This window comes from Littorina saxatilis, linkage group LG1, assembly GCF_037325665.1.
Source record: "Littorina saxatilis isolate snail1 linkage group LG1, US_GU_Lsax_2.0, whole genome shotgun sequence".
Classification (NCBI taxonomy): domain Eukaryota; kingdom Metazoa; phylum Mollusca; class Gastropoda; order Littorinimorpha; family Littorinidae; genus Littorina; species Littorina saxatilis.
In genome coordinates this window covers 43,836,416-43,842,360 of record NC_090245.1, presented here as the reverse complement: position 1 = coordinate 43,842,360, position 5,945 = coordinate 43,836,416, and the positions used below count along the sequence as shown (strand labels likewise).

The window sequence follows — 5,945 nt, the reverse complement described above, 5'->3', positions numbered from 1 at the left end:
CGTCGTCCCCGGTAGCTCAGCGGTGAGTCTACCACCGTGATCAGCATCGCATCGGGTTCTCCAGTTTTGTTGAACACGGTTGCGAGATGTTTCCACCTGACAAAAGCGCCCCGGACGCACACCGCTGGCTAATCATCGTCGACGAAAACCCGGGGCCACGAGGCCCTGAGAGGAAACTTTGCAAGGCGATTGGTGGGAGGTGGATGTTAAGGGCGGGGCTTGGTGGCGCGTGCACCTGTCAGCGCTCCCTGTCGGCTGTTATTGTAACCGTGCCAGTGATCTCCCCCTGTATCTTGCTTCTTGTCAGCCATGAAACAGCGGGGAGGCTTGCTTGGGCCGCTGCTGCCGCTGCGCGAAATTTGTTTCACTCTGGGAAAAGCGCGAGAAAAGAAGAGTGAAAGGGAGAGAAAAATAGAGGGTGGCTTAGCGCGGTGGTACAACTAGCGAGAGAGAGAGTTGGGAAGGGGTAGAGCAAATTTTCACACTACTCTGCTACAAGCAGGCATCCCTGTCTCACTCGTCCCTAAAGCGCGCGCAGGCTCGCTGCAGGATTCTGTGGAGTAAAAAGTTTGGCAAGTTTTGGGTGTCATTGCCTTCACAAGCGATAGCGAGAAGAGGGGACTGTGTGATGTTACACTGTGTGTGACTTGATCTTGATACTGTGTATGGTAACAATCTATGTTACACTGTGTGTGACTTGATCTTGATACTGTGTATAGTAACAATCTAACTTGTGCTTTAAACTTCTATTAGAAAGTTGTGTTGTCTGTGTGCACACTTGGATCTTATTTTCACGATGGACATGGTTCTGTTGAACGTTCAGCCATTATCGTACCCTTGTGACGCTTTGGTGTTGAGAGCCAAGTAAAGACAACGGACGGCTGTCGATGAAAATCAGTTTACACAATTAAGTCAATCAAAAGATTTTACACTGATTGATTATGTGTACACTATGGACTCGTTGTTTATACACTAACAACTGAACCGAAGCCAAGAAGTGTACATGACAGTGTGTTTCTGATCTTATGGATACTTGATGTGTTTCACGTGCTATTGGATATTGTGATTCTGTCATCGTCAGTGAAACTGAAAGACACTACTTGCTCAACAGTACGAAGGTGAGTTCAGCTGTAATAAAAAAAAGTATATATATATATATATATATGATTATAAGTGGTGTGTGTGTGTGTGTGTGTGTGTGTGTGTGTGTGTGTGTGTGTGTGTGTGTGTGTGTGTGTGTGTGTGTGTGTGTGACGAAAGATATCCATACTGGGATATTTGACAATTGATAGCTGATCGATAATTCACACCGTACATTATGCAGTGTGAAATGTATACACAGGAGGTAGCGTTGTTGAAGTTGTAATTGTGAATGTTTGAGAAGTGACAATCAATGTCAGCGACAGTTTGAATAACGCACACAGAGACGCAAACTAACAGACACACAGACACACAGACACACAGACACACACACGCATGTATGGACGCACGCATGCACACACAGGCGCGCGCGTACGCAGGCATGCGCGCATGAACCGACAGTAGCAGAGAGAGAGAGAGAGAGAGAGAGAGAGAGAGAGAGAGAGAGAGAGAGAGAGAGAGAGAGAGAGAGAGAGAGAGAGAGAGAGAGAGAGAGAGAGAGATGCTACTACAGGAGTAGGAATCAGCGAGGAACAAATACGCGTCACTGTCATTAGGGGCTATTGTGCACGTCAAGCTGAGCCTAGCCGACCACAATCACCCCCCCATCCCCCCTCCACCCCCCCTACCCACACCTCCATCCTCCCACACAGAAAGTATACAGTACACCCCTCTACTCCCTCCCTCCTATGTTGGCTAACTATCAGACTTCCCCCGAAATCCAGTATCGATTTTGCCGTTGGAAAACGCAGAGCTTTTATCCCTCTCGTCCGTTTTAACGTCCAGCCTAAAAAGGCTGTCTTCTTGAACATGTCTTGAATGTCATTTTGCAGTAAGCTGCGGAGAGCCATCAGCTTATATGAATTGGTTCTAACAGTATGGATGCCGGCGAGTCTGAACTCTGATAGGAGTTGTAATTGGTTGTGGAAGGATGTACCCCCACAACGACGACGACGACGACGACGACGGGAAAACTGTCTTGACAACGACTACGACAATAACACAGCAAAACAAAACATAAAACCATCCATCCATTCATGCAAACTTAGGTGATCAATTTGATCAGTATGTCTTTTAGTTTATTTTAGAGAAACTTTAATTGAACTAATTTCAAACATTAGAAAACATAACAGTTGCACAATAAATTAAAAAAACAACTTTATTCATTCGCGAGTATCACGTGTGTGATCAAGTTAAACACAGTGAGCCATATATATCAAAGGCAAGTGCAGAGTCTCAGGAACACAACGGTACCACAATCAAGAGTAGGCTACTGGTCAAGAAACAAAGACGCACGAAGCAATTGAAAGGTATTAGTTGACTTAACCTCCATCTAAATCACGTATCCTTACAGTCCGATTGGGTGACAAGCCCGTTTTTCCACTTTCGTCTTTTTACGACATCCCTTCCAAGTCAAATAAACAAGATCCAGGGAAAGTAAGCCAGGATTATTATGTTCTTCAAGACTTGTGACCGTCTTGTCTCCGCCTAAAACCGGATTATCACTAAGTTATCCCTTTCTTAAGTGTAACGGGAAAGACAGGAATGGGTGATTTCTAGGTGGAAGTGTCAGTGAGTCTTTTTTTAGTGGGTTTTATTTGTTGTTGGTGTTGTTGTTTATTGCAGACTAAAGTTCTGTGTCTGTTTGCAAATGTATTTGTTCCTTTTCTGTTTGAAAACTTATTTGTTTCATCATTGAATAGTTTTGTTGTTTTTCGCTTGTTTTTGGACCTTGATTGTATTATAATGCTTGTTCTTTCTTGAACTTCGTAAATAAAACTTTCTTGTAGCGTGTTCTTTTTATTGCTGTGATCATGAATTTTCTCGACTTAAAAAAGACAGTAAGGATTCGTCAGCATGGCTGGCGAGGGGTGAGATCATTAGAAAGTTTTCCGAGTCGAGTAATTTCAAGCGTCTTTATTCAAGTATTGTGCCCTAATGTTTCGTTAAACCTTCCTCTACCCGGAATTTAACAAAAACAACAAGAAAGGTTAACTTTTTAGAACGTTGAATTCAGGACAAACTAACACATTCACTTTTTGCCCTCAACTCGGATTCTACACAAAAGACAAAAGAAAACATGAAGTGCATATCGTATACAGTGATTTGTAATTATTAATCTGTTTGATGACAATTTCTGCGAAGCTATGGTCACTAAGATTCTTGCTATTACAGTGGTTTCAAGAGTCTTCATTCAAAAGTGTTACACTATTTCATATAAGCTTCCAGAAAAGAAATTCTTCACACACGAAATCCATGAATGCTGATCACTTTGTCAGCAGTGATTCGTATTGAATAATCTGTCTAATGATCACTTCAGTGAAAACAAATATTTGACTACATTGGTACCTGCGACGCAAGCACTCACTTATTACAATACAGCGTCCTTTTCACTGATGTCTTGACCAAAATATACCTGTTGTGAACGGCCACCTGCAAAGTTGGGAGACGGTTCGCTGGTGCCAAGGGTGTCCTTCTGTCGCAGGTACCGCAGTACACATTCCTGTACTTTCTCACGCTACTTTGATGCATAGGAATGGTTAGAAGTGTCCCATACAACAGGAAGTGGACAGTTTGTCCAAATTGGTGAGTTTATCTGAAGAGGAGGGGCGGAGTGACAGAGACGCTGGGAAAACATAGACATAAACTCACAACAGGTATATGTATATTTAGGCTATGTAAGACGCAGGTATATCTTGTACGATGGAAGACAAGTAGAGACTTACAGATGGCTAACAGACACTGAGACAGACATACAGGCAGACTTAGGTTACTTAAATTGATACTCGCGCGCGTATAAAATTTACGTATACTCACACTCACACAGATACACACATACACGAACACAGATCTGTGCGCACACACGGGACTGGCATGGAAAATAAAACATTCTCTATGATCTCACAGAGAGAGAGAGAGAGAGAGAGAGAGAGAGAGAGAGAGAGAGAGAGAGAGAGAGAGAGAGAGAGAGAGAGAGAGAGAGAGAGAGAGAGAGAGAGAGAGAGAGAGAGAGAGAGAGCACTCATCAAGTCCATGACACGCGAACACCAGGAACGTATGAGTGTTGTGGACGGGTCACTGTTGGGGAGGGTGATGCCTGAGAACTAGGACCCCCCCCCCACACACACACACACAATCACATAAAACACACGGAAGGCTGGGTCGGAGGTTTACATACACCACGACGATGGTGGCGGCTTGTACAGGTAGCGGGTAATAAGACTCAATTACCAGCGAATAATCCGTCGTACAAACACCAATCGGCTGTCCGGTGCCGGCCCCTTTCGCGCCGGGGCCAATGTTTTGTCCACTTTGTCCGGCGCCGGACACTGAGTCAGTGAGAAAAGAGCTTTTCCTCCGCACTCCACTCCGGCCGAAACAGCCCTCGGCACTGGAGGGAGGAACACTGAGGAGTATGAAGAAGTTTTCTCTTGGACTTTTTTCTTTGAGGGGAGAAGGAAAAAGTGGTGCCGTCAAGTGTATTTTAACTGTGAATTTTTGAATTTTGTTGTTGTGACTTTGCGTTTCGAGAACTGTGAAATTGTGGATTTTCGGAAAAGTGCTTATAAACTGAATGAAAGAATACACGTTTTAAAGGATATTTTTGGAGCTGAGTTTTTTCTTCTTCAATGGAACAGTTCATGGTAACATTGAACAGACGTCTATCCACACTAAAAAAAATAAAAAAAATAAATCATGCACACTTGTTGTGTTTGTATACAATTCGTTTTGGTTGATCAATTTAAACACGAAATACAAAACAGAAGAAAAAAACCACTTTCGACTGTTGCCAAAACTCTATTCTACAAGTCAACAAACAAAAACTAAGAAAAGAAGAATTACAAATAACTGCACTAGCTGTCAGATAGGAACCTATCTGCGTGAACCGCCCTCAAAAGAGCAAGCCTAGTCAACCTACCTGTTTGAGATGCCAAGGTGTGTGGTATGCTGATTAAAAGATTTCGTGGCTTTGGACAAACCTGGAAAGTCAAGTAGACGCACACACAGGTGTTCAAAGAGGCCGACAAGGGGAGACAACGACAACAACTGACGGGGGATTCAGTCCCCTAACGGAAAGCAAACACACATTTCGGGATACCCGGTGGCTCGGAGGAAAGTTACAGAGGCGAGGGATGAAAAACTACACTAGGATTCACAAGGTTTTTGTTTGGCTTTTGGCTCATATGGTTTTCAACTGACAAGTTACAAATCACTCGGACAGACTCACACACACGCACGCACGCACGCACGCACGCACGCACGCACGCACACGAACATACACACACGATGACACACAAACACGCACGCACGCACGCACGTACGCTCACACATACACACACACACACACACACACACACACACACACACTGACACACACACACACACACACAACTATATATATTTGCAATCAAACGGAGTAGCGTCAGTTTCTCTGTATGAATGCGAAAGTGAGTCGTCACGGCGTCTTTTCGCCGACGAGCATGCATTGGAGAAATAAGGTACATGTAAATTTTACAAACTGACGTTGTGCCGATGACAATAGGAGTGAAAAGATGCAAACGGTTGATGTTCGGTTGACAGTGGCAGAACTAAGTACAAGGCTTGTAGCCTCCTCAGTACAAGGTAAATGCAAACGGATGATGTTTGGGTGCCAATGTCTGGACAAGGTATAATGCTTGGTGTCTCCAACAAATGGCAAATCCCATCAAACTCATTAGTAGTAGTGCAAACAGACCACTCTGTGTGCGGAGAGGCCGTCGCATGCCAATAGACGAACTCTGGTAATAACTCTGTCGGGTTTGTAT

General features: G+C 44.0%; 1 protein-coding gene across 2 annotated transcripts in view; it reads left to right on the top strand.

Annotated features, from left to right (window-relative positions):
* The first annotated feature begins 327 nt into the window (after positions 1-327).
* The window catches only part of LOC138970682 (protocadherin alpha-9-like), a 98,585-nt gene continuing 92,967 nt past the window's right edge, over positions 328-5,945 (top strand). For both annotated transcript variants that reach the window (XM_070343170.1, XM_070343160.1), the window contains exon 1: positions 328-1,118. The gene's annotated coding sequence lies outside the window, so the exon portion shown is untranslated. The remainder of the gene's footprint in view (positions 1,119-5,945) is intronic.